The following is a 14,011-nucleotide window of genomic DNA, read 5'->3' on the forward strand; positions in this document are numbered from 1 at the left end:
ACTATTTAAATTCACAAATCAAATGTTGGAAATCACTGATGGCAGTTTTACTGTGGCCAAGAACACAAATATACAGCTCAGCTAAGCGTGTTATGTCATGTTATTGTCATTTATACTACACACTGCTGCCATTTTCATGGTCTCCAGGCACCCAGACGGATCTGAAAAGAAAGAGGGTTGGGGTGTCTTAGTGGGATTCGGAGGGAAAAGCGCAAGATAGCTTTGATGTGCTGTTGGTGTCTTCAGTTTGGAAAAAACGGTCACTGTGTGTTGGTATGTCTTGATAGCTTGACATTGTGTGGTGTGTCACAGGTGTTACATGTGCATCTTGGGTGTTGTGGAGAGTCGGTAGAGTGCTTTCAGTGTTTTTGTGATGAAGGTATGTGTCTTGTTTCTTCAATGTTCGGTGGTGGGTATGCAGAATGTTAAAGAGTTTTTAGTATGGTTAGGGGGTCTTCTGGTTCTTTTTCTGTGTGTTTGCATTGATCAGTTGGGTTAATCTTATTCTAATGGGGTTGTGTTCCAGTGATCTGTTTCTTTGGGTTATCCGGTTTCTCAGTTTCTTATTGTGTTACGTTGGCAGTTTTTCTTCCACCACTGTTCCCTCTTTGGCTTGGTAAGTTAAGGAGCTCTGTTTTGAAGAGTTTCCCCAATTTTAGGTGATCTTCTGTTGTTCGTATTTCCTTTGGGAGTGAGTACCAAAGTTTACGGCTATACAGGAGAATGCTGCTCCCCGAATTTCTTTTTTGCATATTGTTTCGGTTTGAGATGAATGTCGTTGCTGGACCTTAGTGTTCATGTTGCTTTTTAGCAGAGATTTTTCCCGGTATGAATTCCACTCCATGGCCCTGGACTGCTCTGAGTGTTATGAAGAAGATTCATTTTTTGACTGGTAACCAATGTAGCGTTCTCAGCGCTGGTGTGATGTGTTCCTTTTTAGTAAGTCTGAGGATTAGTCCTGCTGTTGCTTTCTGTATTCATTGCAGTTTTTTCATGAAGTATTCTGAATACCGAGATATATGCTGTTGGCGTAGTCTATTCTTGACATGATGAGAAAAATGACAGCACGAGTTCTGTGTGGGAAGGTGAAGAAGGGGAGAATCCTCTTGACTTTGTGTAAGTGGATGAAGCATTTCCTAACTACTGCATTGACTTGTGTCTCTAATGTGAGTTCGTTGTCCATTAGGATTCGGAGATTTTTGACCAGTTTGGATGGTTCTGGTGGGATTCCCAGTTCAGTAGGCCATCGGATGTGGTGATTATTCAATGGGTCATTGGGTGAAATCATGAGTTCTGTTTTGTCTGTGTTGCGTTTAAGGCTGTTGGTGCTCATTCACAGCTTCAATTCAGTGAGACAGTTGGCCAGCGTTGGGTTTTGTTCTTCGCTGGCATTGATTTTGTATATGATTTGAGTGTCATCTGTGTAGTTGTAGCAGGTAAGGCTGTGCTTTTTATGAGGTTAATCAGGAGAGTCATGTAGATGTTGAAAAGTAGTGGTTATAGCGATGAGCCCCGTGGGACTCCACATGTTGTTTTGTGAGGTGCTTACTTGAATGTTGCTATCCAAGTTGTTTCTGTTCTTTCTGTCAGGCAGATTTGTAGCCAGAGTAGAGCCATGTTGCTGATTACAATACTTTCCAGTCTTTTAATGAGTCTTTCATGGTTGACAGTGCTGAAGGCTGCTGACAAATCGAGTAGCATTAGTGCTGAGTTGACATTGGAGTCTGTGTTGTTCTTTAGATCATCCCATATAGATAGTAATACAGTTTCTGTTCCTCTCATAGGTCTGAAGCCGGCTTGTGCCTGGTCTAATATCCAATTGTTTTGTACATGTTCCAAGAGTTGTTTATAGATACAGCTTTGTAGTAGTTTTGCCAGGTATGGAATGTTTGAGATTGGTTGGTAGTTGGTTAGGTCTTCTGTGTTTCCTGCTGGATGTATAAGGAGAGGATTGATGTATGCCAATTTGAAGGCCTGTGGCATGGTTCCTGATGCTAGTGAGTGGTTGAAGAGATTAAGGTAGTAATCTGCAGGTGTTTTCTGGGTGTGGATAGTCTTGTAGACGTGTGGTGGGCAGGGATCAACTGGAGCGCTGGCTCTGTTATGTTTTCTCTCCAGGCTGTTGACTTTATCTGTCGAGATTGGCCCAAGGTGACCTAGTCTAGCAGGGGATTCCGGTGTTGGTTGGTTGAGGTGGTCGCTGGTGCTTTTTGACTTGCTCTCAATGATCTGGTTATTTGTTTTTGAAGTGGTCTGCAAGATCATTGCATAGTTTTTGTGATGGGGTTGGTGTGTTGTTGCACACTGCTGGGTTTCTTAACTCGTTTATGATGTTGAACATATCTTTCTGTGTGTTGCTTGAGTTTGCAATCCATTTGTTGTAAAACGTCTTGCAAGTGATGACTGATAAAATTCACAGATCTTACATTATATTCGCCATTTGTCTGTCTTTCGTGTTCCTGTCTCTGAGCCCCGAGGCTCGTGAGCTACCGGTGCAATATAAATATTAAATAAATAAAAATAAATTAAATAAAAATATTTTGTTTTTATACTTTTTAAATCACCAATTGTCCACCAAATACTGAGACCCTGAGAGAAACTTCACCTGAATCTTTATGCAGTAATGAAGACAAAATTCCCCAAAGACCATGGCCAGTGCCGACAGGCACGTGGAGCTCATCCCCACATTTTACTAATGTGACGGACAACAAACACTTGTTTCTGAATAATCAGAACATGCAGTGGGGATCATGTTGTGCAAAATGACATACTGAAACAGAGCTAGTAAAGTAAGTGTCTCTAAACAATTGATATGTCATAGAGACAATTGGCCCAGAGTTGAGAAAGAACCACATCTGGCACCCTATCACCAAAGACGTACATTTAATTCCAATAGAAGATATTACCACAAGTAAAAAAGGCCCTGCCATTATATGAGCCCCATTCAACTACGCCGGTATCCTGGCGGTAGAGCCACCAGGATACCGGCAAATGTTGTTACCATTTCTGGCATCTGGTCCGCTGGCCTTTTCACCGGACTATGGGTGTCGTAGGGGTGGTGTAAATCCCCATTCATGGAGTCCCCTAATTAAGTCTTTTCACGCCGATAAGGTGCCTGTAACCCAGGTGTCCCATTGGCATTCCCATAGTCGGTCGGTCCTGTAAAGTGCCAGTGTCCATGAATAGCGGCCCTTTTTTACCAGACCGGCTGACCTAGAATGAGGCCCTATGTCTCTGTAATAATGGAGCGACCATACACATTATTCTCCAAGATTGTGTATCCTAGTCCTTTTTGAAAAGCACCAATCATCAAAAGCTGGAGTGACTTGTAATGAAGTTGACTTGGTAAAATAGGCAGGAAGGATGAATAAAGACCTTTAATCCTTGATAAACTTCTGAAGGTTATCGCTGGGAGTGGAGTGCATGCTTCAAATCGTTAATGATCATGACTTCACATGGCCTTTTCTTTATCTCTCACTAACACTTCACCATTCCCCTAAGAACCACTTTGTAAGCTTCCCATAATGTCTGCTTAATGGAAGCAGGAGGATCATTGAGACAAAAGTGTTTGTATGCTACCATTCCGAGGGTTCAGTAACCTCAGCCTCCAGTAAGTGGGATGCATTGAGATACCACATCCTTCCATGTTTCGGAACCTTGTATAACACTGTAAACATCAATAGGGAGTTGTACAAGATACTGCTAAATATGTAGTCCACCTCTGAGATCCTATGTAAACCTCACATTTGGAGAAATAGGTTGGGCAAAGAGATGGTGACAGTCACCAAAAAGAAACATTCCTACTTTTTGCTTTGATGGCTACACTTCAAGTGTATTTGAACCCCACTGCATCCAGGAACTTCACTAATGTCTTTGTCTTAGTTCCACCTACCCTCTATAGTGAAAACTATCCACCATCTTGTTAGCCACTTTGTTATAGTCCCAAATAACAAGCAGGATGTAGTATTGCCCATTAGTGCGGTATAGTCGAAGAAAAAAGAGAGTAAGTCTTAGGCATTATCAAAATCAATGGAATTTCAATTGGACTTTTAGTTGCAAGTGAGGCTGATAACAACCTTATGAACCAAGAGTAATAGCAACAAAGAAAGAGTTTAAATAAATCATGCGACATGAAACTGATATCGTAGCAAATGCATAATGTTCCCATCAAAAACATTGCATGTTCCTTTGAATTTAAAGGTAGAATGGATGTTTGAAATTTCTGGGTAGATCCCAAGCATGTGAACCTTCTAGGGTAAGGGAACCCAGGCAAATTAAAAATCATTTTGGATCCCAAAAACATTGAAATATTCTGTTTGGGACAGGAGACTTTCAAATGGAACAGAACAGTCTCAAGAAAGGTAGTCTCCAAGATGTCAGAAGGTGTTATTAGGAGAAGTGGAGTGTTTAAATGGCTTGAGTCACTATATCAAGCTTAAGCAGGATGCAGAGTTGTGTGCAAATAAAGTAAACACATTTCATATGAAGGAAGAAAAACAGCATTATCAAGGGCATTGATGCTTCCGAATCAGTCCCTTTTTCATGCAGTGCAAAGCCCATACTAAAGTAAAGCATTGAATAACTTTGTGCATCTCAAAAAAATATATAGTTCGAGACATTACCCAACATCAGTAAGCCTATTAGCAACCTGGCCTATCATTAGGTAAATCTACAAAGGGAGTCTGTAAATCTCACCACCTACATTAGACCCATATTGAAATGCACATTCCTCAAGATATTCTCTGCTGCCAACGATTTTGGAAAGTCAAGGGAGTAATGTATTATTAAGAAGATATATTGGGGTACGCATACAGTGCTGCATGACTGTGACAAAATGACTACTTCTCTGCAGGACTATAAGCGTAATTGGTGGCTATACCGCCTACTCAGTCCCCACAAGTCTAGAAACCATCAGTGATCCCAATCATAAAGCTAAGGACATCTCAAAATGGTTGATGACCTCTTCTTGAACGCAGGATATTGCAACACTTTGCATAGAGATCGCTCTCATGGTATATATACAAGAGTTGTGCGAGTGCAGAAAAGATGCAGGATTTCTGAGCACACAAGCGGCCTGCTTTTTGACACCAGAAGATGTGTGATCCCTTAAATTCTATGCCGTGCCCATAGTCCATAAAGACCCTGTCAATCTGCCAATCATCTAGGCAGACCTACTGTGTCCCTAGATGGGTTCATTTCGGAAACCCTTGGGCAAATACATTGATCACTTCTTACAACCACAGACTACAACTACACAAGCTTTTCTCAGAGACACTAAGGATGCAATGAACTTGACTGAAGGCCTTATGCATGAACCCACATAAAACATGTTGGTTACTTTTGACATCATAGCTCTCTCCAGGAACATACCCCAGGGACAGGCATTAGAAGTCGCTGAACGGGCATTGCATCATAGGGAGACTCCACATCAAGTACCCACTGACTTCATAGTGAAGCAACTCAAATGATCCCTTTGCCGGAACTATTTCTCCTTTGGCAACACCAGGTATTCATACATTAAAGGGACAGTGACGGGGCAGCAATCGCTGGTGAAGCCAATCAATACATGTTTTTTGTTGTTGAGGAAAAACACATGTTCTCATACATCGTTTCACCAGTAACGTCCCTCTTCGGAAACTTGCTATCGAGAATATCCTGCTTATCTGGAAAAGCACCAGTTCAGAATTGATTGATTTTGACATGTGGATCAATAGTCTTAACCCGAATCTTAGATTCACCATGAACTATCAGTAAGAAAGAATAGTCTTCCTTTTATATATACATATATTTTTCATAACGAGAGATGGCTTCGTACCTCCCTTTTCCGGAAACCCACAGACTGAAACACCCTTCTGCACTATTACAGCCAATACCCCAAATCTCTAAGTGACACTTTACCTTACTGTGTGCTTTTAAGGATTAGAAGAAATTGTTCACTAAGAAGTGACCATATGGAGGATGCAAACATCTTCAATAAAAAAATTGAAACAACAGGGATATCCCCCTCGGCACCTTAAACATACAACTAAGAGAGCATGACGCATTGGCAGAGAAGGTTTGTTAAACCCACACAAAGCTTTAGGATCAGAGGAAGACATTCTGACATGTGTTCACACCCGCACTCAAACAACACCTCAACAGACTTTGGAACACGCTGGGCATTGGTCATTCCACCCATCCAAACCTTTTTTTTGCACATAAACGTGGATATCATCTTAAGGACGAGCTAGTTCATGCCTCTCGCCAGACAACAGCAGCCCCTAAACAGACCCGGTAACAACTTGGTTCACCCCCACTCAAGGTGCATATTCCATTCAGTACCTGCTGAGTGTTTAAATTCACCAACAATGCGACTATCTTCCAAACAGACAACTCCAGATGGCAACTGAGGCAGTTCCCCACATGCCAGGCTAAAAATGTAAGGCATGCCATGGTTTGACACGTCATCTAATATGCATAGTTAGAAGTGACTAATTCGATGATTTGAAGCACGGCAAACTAGGCAGTCAGGGGTGCTGTGAACAAGCACTGCTTAAGGGCAGGGAGAAAATGTCAGGAATGCAATGTAGCAGACATAGTGCAACGCCTCGACCCTGCTTTGCTTTTCAGAACACAGACACGATGACCGTAATGTATTAAAAAAAACACTAAGCCATCAGGTAACGTTTTTCAGGAGGAAAAAGTAAATAGCAAGAATGCTTTGAAGCTAGTCACTCACGTGAACAAATGCAAAACACAGGGAGAAAAAAAGAGTGCATGAGCATGCAGAGTGCACAGCGTATAAATATGACAGGAAATGGTCGGAATGAGTTGAAGACCTTGTACCATGCGCCAAATGCGGATGGGATTGATGTAGCAGAGCACTGATTAAGCCAGCAAAAGGCTCTCACTGACACCACTGGGGAGATGTGGAGAACCTGTGGTTGGGCCATTGGTGCAGGAAAATAGGGGGCTTTGCTTGAACTCCTTTATGAAACCGAAACACAGTAGCAACATTTTCTTCCTGCATCACAATGTTACTGTGTGGTGACAGATTAGCATTACGCTGCCCTGCAGGACCTCAGCGTAGGGGAAGCAACTAGGCAGGTTGTTGATCAAGGGTCTGCACATATTTGCCCCACACAATTAAGCTCCTGTAATGAGAATTATCTAGAGTTGAACAGAGAGGGGCAGTACATATATATGGTGGCACACATGCAAAAATGTGTTCCCCTCTTCCCTATTGTTTATTTTTAACTCGAGCATGGGACCACTTCTCCATATCTAGTTCTGCATTTGCGTGTAGTGTGCATTTCAAAGTCCCTGCAGAACTATTTTATGTTAGGCAATTTATTTGGGCCAAGTTACTTAAATGAAGCTCTCTCTACCATGACCTTAGACACCAACGACTGGGCACGATTTCAGCTGCTGATGAGAGATGTAATGCTAGTGGATATATGTGGAAGTACATCCTATTTGAGACAACAACTTGTTGTCAAAGTGTGCAACATGCACTTAAGAATCAACTGCTTCCTAATCCTACACTTCTTGAGAGGCAATGTGCTTGATGCTGAGATTGGAAAAATAGTCCAATCGGATCACTCAGCCGTCTTCTGCTCCATCCAAAGTAACTTCCTCATGCCGAGACCCCATTTTTATTGCATGAATACCACGCTACTGAGAAAAAACGTGTTGATGACATAGAGGACGGCCTCACAAAGAATGAGCCACCAGTTAATGACTTCAGTAAAGTCTGGCTGTGACTTAAAGACTACTCGAGAGGAATATTGCCAGGGCTGGACTGCCCCAACGGGACACCGGGACATCCCCCGGTAGGCCTCTGGCCTGCAGGGCCTCTTTGGAGCGGATGGATACACACAACAGCACATCCTGTGATTTCGCATCCGCCTGGGTGGTTTGTGTTGAGTTGGCTGCCTGCAGTGCTGGCTGCCACCGCCAACCGAGGGAGGCGCTGCAAATTCTTTTTTTTTTCTTCCAAGCTCTGGACCCGCGCCTGCGCATGATGGCCTCCTGGGCTGGGCACCACACCGATTGGAACTGCACGTGCCAGTGCACACATTGGCAGCACAGTGGCAGGTCAGCAGGGCCTGCAGCCGGCCCGGCTTCATGAGGCCTTGGTAAGACCATCAGGTCAATTGTCGGGTCGACTGAAGGCAAGCAAGATGCTGATGCGATATCACTCCATGAAGGAACTTTTGATTTTCAGGACATTGGATACATGGCTCACTTTCAAGATGAAGTTTAGCTTGAAGATATACAAGGTGCTGGAGCGGCCGCTCTAAACGTAGTTCAGAGGCTGTATTACAGAAACCTTTCAGCAATGACAATAAGCACTAGTGCAAACATTGCCTTAGTGCAAACATCATATTCTCTTACGGCATGTTTGCAGCAAGGACATATTTACCTAGTCCTTTTCTCTGGAAACATACATTGAAGGAATGTGTTTGCACTAGGTTGCAACGTTTCTGAAATACCACCCCATATGTTGCTGGCGCGTCCGCTTCTGGGAATAGCTCATAAATTAGGCCGAGAAAGAGCCAAAGTCTCCGAAATCTTCATATTCAGTAACACTTTATATCAAGCGAAAGCCCAAAGGTCATTGGAGTTCATAGTTCACCAGCCCTGATGCGGTAAAGAAATGAGATGCTGTACTAAGGTCACAGCTGCACCGCCACAGCCCACTCACTGCATCGAAGTGAAGACACACGTTTATTGGCATATCTTCTTACGGCCTGATGGGTTCAATACACCCCGTGAGGGAAGGGGACCCTCATGACTGCTTCTCTACAGCCTTCAACCGCCCCTCCTGGAGTTTCCCTGTCATTAGCACAGGGAAAGTGCTTACAAGCAAAAGTAGAAAGCAATATGGCTTTTTAAATCACTCTTTCTGAAATGTGTGCTGCAAAAATGCACCATTTCAACACAAAAATAAAAACATTTCTCGCAGGCAACCCTCCCTTGAAATCACTGTAAATTAGTTGGGCTCACTTGCTGCACTCGTTCGTGCCATTTCGGAGAAAATGAGTAGGCCCATCTTTGACACTTCACCAGCCGCAACTGAATAACAATAAAAACAAGCATTGGTCATGCCAACGGTTAGGGCTTTTGTTGTAGGCATGGGAAAGGCACTTGCCAGTCACGGCCGTGGTACTATTACATGCCCATGTATGGTAGCAGGTGCAAAATGGTGCCAGGGCATCTAATAGCAGTGCCTGGCAAATGCCTAATAATAACAGAATCCAAAACCACTGGCTTTGCCAATGCTTGTTTTTAACAAGAATACAGTGACGGACCTAACATTTCGTGCTTATAAATCGAGTGGCTGAAGGTAAACCTGTTTAAGAAATGTGTATTACACCAGCAGCACTTACAACTCCAATTAAGTCATTAACTCTCAAAAGACTGGTTTGAAAAAACCCTAACATGCACTGCCAGTGCAACGTTTGATGGCAAGGCTTGATTAAAGTGAGCTCAAAGAGTTCCCATGAGGAGGTGTTTTGGGTGGGGAGGGGTAGGAACCTGGAGGGAATGGCCAAGGGATTGGCATAGCCATGGGCAGTCACTGGGTGGGCAAATAACCGAACAACACCTACATGCCCTGTGCCCCTCCTCATATGTCACTTCTCCCTATCTGTACTCCAATCCAATAGTTTCGGCTTTATAACAGACCACACTAAAAATGATGATAATAGTAAAATAATACTAATAATAATCATAATAAAAGTATCAGGAATGTATATGCAGCTAAATGTGAGATTTCTCCCGCTTCTGCTGCGTGTGTGTGTGTTATATAGCTGTTTATGTTATGTCCTTTGACCTTTCTGGAAAGCCTGTGATGCCGTTGCTGCAAGGTCAGCAGGGATTTTTTAATGCCATTTTTCTCATGTTTCCTTTGAGTTGTTTTTAGAGTTTCCTTAACCTTTGCTGCCAAATGACATTGTGAGGGAGTGTGAAATGTACGACCAGTAACATGAACATGAAGGTGGTAAAAATATGAATGACCACAGAGGTCTTTCATAAAGCATGTCATGGCGGTTCATTCCTGCTTGTCCTGATGCAGCGTTTTTGCCACTGGCATATAAATAACAATAGCGAGCAATGTGAATTCATCTGAATGCAGGAGCGCGAGCGACGCCACAGGTTGTTTTCTCTGACTAAACAGGGAAAACCCAGATTCCCCCCAAAGCAGTATGCATGCTTTTTCCCAAGTCTTGCTTAAGAAGCTTGCTCACACCATTGTAATCCTCTGAAGATCTCAATTCACACAATGATTTCTCCTATGATAAGGAGCACTGGAATTCTTGTGCCTCCAGACCAGGGGTGGGCTGGCCTATGGGGAACTCTGGAGATTTCCTGGTAGGCCGCTGCACTCTGGACCTTTTTTTGTGTGGTAACCTATTTTATTTCAGATTTCTCTCATAGGAAAAGAGTTGGACTTGCTGAAAATGTGTAATATGGGGCAACTTTGAACATTATTTCCAGGGCCTGTTTTGGTTCCCAGTCCACCCTTGAATATTGCTGTCCAACTCTTACTTGCATATAATGAAAGGATAATGAAATTGGCAAATCTACAACAACAACAAAACTAGAATGTGACTGTGTAAACCAGACAGCCAGCTGAAAAGTATGCTTGCAAGGGTAAAATATGAAGTGAACAAGATTGATGCTCCCAGGGTAGAGTATGTATTATTGCACTTTATACAAATTTACAGGGATACAGATGAAAGATGTTGTAAGTTATTGGCCCAGGAATGCAGGATACAGGCTTCCCCAAATATACAGTCAGTCAGTAAGGCCAATGATACCCTGCTTAGTAGAACTACCAAGTTGTGTGGTGAACTTCCAGTCTTCTTATATCAACTTTACTCTAAGAAAGACATTGATCCTGATCAACAAGTCTCACAGAATAGCTAGACATCCGCACATCCACCAAAGTGTCTTTGAAAGCACCAGAGCATCTTACAATCATTAGGCAACCTTCTGAGGGCATAAATGCCAGATCCATATTGGCTCTCATTGAATTCTATATAATGTCTGGCCATTCAATGACTCCCGCTCTTTGCAAAATGGTCAACACCTGTGCCAGCCAAAGACAATCCCAAAAGAAGTGAAGGAACATATGATATAAGTGATCCACAAACCTCACAAAGATTAATGTCTGTGTTCAAGCTTCAGATGGGCATACTTGCTCCACATTGATATCAAGATATTGACTAAGCGATCAGTGAACTGAATTGCCTCCTCCATAATCAACGGATGGATGTGTCATGAGAATCTGCGACAGGTACAGTTATAGTATTGATATCTCCTGGAAAAGCAAGTCAGCCACCGTTCTATTAGACTTGGATGCTCAAAAGATATTTGACAAACCAGACTGACCATTTATATTGGCAGCTCTAAAAAAGATTGGTTTTGGAACAACATTTAGATTGGGTATGGGGAGGCACTGCACATGGGCTCCACAACAAAGGTAAGGGTTAATTCTCTATTAACTGACTAGCTAAACTACCCAGCTTCACCTGGGATTTTAATTCTCAGATTTTTAAATCTCTGATCGTTAAGTCTCCCTTCAGTTTTCTTAGCAGTTTTGTTACTTAATTTTTTAGCAGCACAAATTCTCGGATCAGTAAGTCTCACTTGAGTTTCTCCAGCAGTTTCATTCCTTTGTTCTTCAGCAGCACTAATTCTCTGATTAGTAAGTCTTGCTTCAGGTTCTTCAGCACTTGCATTGTTCTGTTTCAAAGCATGTTGAATCTGATCACCTTCATGGTCTTGAGATCCTCCTTCTTTAGAAGGTTGATCATGTTGCAGCTTTCAATGTTTTGTTTTGATTCGGGTGGGATTAAATACTGCTCTATTTTTTTGTGGCATTTCTGTAAAAAAATATTTGTTGTATTAAAGCATTAATGAAAGGAGAGAATACAGAAGAAAGAAGTATTTTTGTTAAGCATGGAACCTGATTCAAATCAACTTATTCAACTATGTCATCTTCAAATTGTAGAAAAATTCCATTTGATGTCATGAGGGTGAAGTACCTGTCCTTTACAAAATGTTGTGACGGAAATTAATCCGGTGTTGATCATGTTTCAGCTTCGATGCGTGATGATGAGCACTTTCTAAAAATGACCCGTAGATGGTGGTGTAATACCACAAAACGTAATGGTCGAAAAACAAAGCTGAAAAACTAAAAAGATTAATTATCTTGGGAACGGGATGATCTATTGAGCCAGAAATAGTTGCATTAATTTGGCAATGCAATGAATATTCCATGCAAAATAAAATTCATTGCACCAGACCGCACCGTTCATGAGGAGGTAGGTCCCCAAGAACACCACATAATAACCCACAAACCCACAAACAGACACAACTTTGTTATATATATATTTTTTTCAACATATATATATATATTCATTCTCTGTTGTGGGGGGTGACCCTCACCAATTCTATCCCGCAACCCAAAGATTGAATTTCTAGCCAGGGCTCTTTATTTCAGCTATGAGATTTTCAATCTTGAAGAAAGCAAACATAAAACAGTATTTTTATTTATGTATTACATTTATGTAACGGCCAGACCCAGGGGTATCACAGCATTGGTAGTGTTTGCAGAAGACATGTTGATCATTGTTTGGAAAGTACAACTATCTGTTCCAGTGATTCAAAAAGAGGTCTGACATTTTGGCCCTGTGGTTGCATATAAGCTCAATTGAGTAAACTCCCAAGCTGATGGTCCTGGAATGCATTCAGATATCTTGACTAGGGAATTCGAATGGCTTAAGCCACATTAAATGACTGGGAATGTGTATCCTAAGAAACTTTACTAGTATGAAATTTGAATTCTTTATATGAGATATCTCCTCAGAAATAGAATGGTGTACAAGTACTACCCTAGATTTCTGGGGGAGGATCAAGACTGTTGCAATGATTTTATTACGCAAAATATTGTACCCATTCAATAACTTGTTTAAGCATAGTCCAGGGAAGTACATTCCAAAATTTGACTGGATCATTAACTTATTCTATGGAGATCCAAGCGACCTGGCTTCTGCTTAAAGAGCGTGCATTCCCCATCAGTCTAGGGGGGATAAGAAGGCCTTATATTACTCTAATCGTTGTCACCCTCCCCAGTAGACTGGATATACATTTTACAGGCTCTCTATTAAAGGATCTCTATTTAAGTGATAATAGTCTAATCTATAAAAAACAGTTTTGGGAGGCTGAATAGTCTCAGGTCAGCAAAAAGGTTGAAAGGGGCTTAGGCGAGGTCCCAGAGAAATTAAGAAATTGGACTCCTTGCTCACTGTGCTTGGAGAAGCACAGCTTCAACTCACTGATGGGGCCCAAATAGGCCGAAACACATGTCTGGAGTTGATTTTGGTACTCTTGTTAAGAGGAGAATTGACCAGCATTTCTCTGCAGGACTGTCTACATGGGTGGGACCAGATTGATGTGCAAATGGTTATTTTACCTTTGGGAAAAGGTACAGTGAGCTAAAACGTGGCGGTAGACCGTCCCAAATGGGCACCCTCCCAGTGAACAGGTTATTTGGCTGTGTTGGTTCTCGGTAGAGGGGCTCCTTTTTTGTACTCTCCTCATTTTACTCTATTAGCTTGTATTCACTTCTGGATGCCTACACTCTTATCTCTCTGACATCAAGCTTTGTACCATACATCTGCCTTGTTTTTTATTATTTAATTTTTACTATTTCCCACATAAAAATAAATGTATGCCAGCTCACACACATTACACCCCTTATCCCATCAACGTTCCACTATGCCCTAGAATCTGGGTTTTGTGGTTTGAAGGGAAGGTGGTAACAGTGACTGGGCAGCTGGAGTTGGGGAAGCCGATGGCAGGCCTGGGGTTAGAGCTGCCGCTTGGTCGGGGCCCATATGTGCTATGGAATTAATCGTTTATCACTTGCCTGAGCAGTCTGTCGCCTTAATGTCCAGGTTCCCTCTTGGTAACAAAATAATTGTCAGGATGCTTTTTTATGATACATAAATTACATTAG

The 14,011-nt window shown here is 42.2% G+C and overlaps 1 protein-coding gene across 2 annotated transcripts in view; it reads left to right on the plus strand.

The window, feature by feature from the left end:
* The window catches only part of LOC138537956 (complement factor H-like), a 498,187-nt gene that overhangs the window by 51,387 nt on the left and 432,789 nt on the right, over nucleotides 1–14,011 (plus strand). The gene's annotated exons all lie outside the window — the stretch shown is intronic.

This window comes from Ambystoma mexicanum, chromosome 1q, assembly GCF_040938575.1.
Source record: "Ambystoma mexicanum isolate Mex_15411 chromosome 1q, UKY_AmexF1_1, whole genome shotgun sequence".
Lineage (NCBI taxonomy): Eukaryota > Metazoa > Chordata > Amphibia > Caudata > Ambystomatidae > Ambystoma > Ambystoma mexicanum.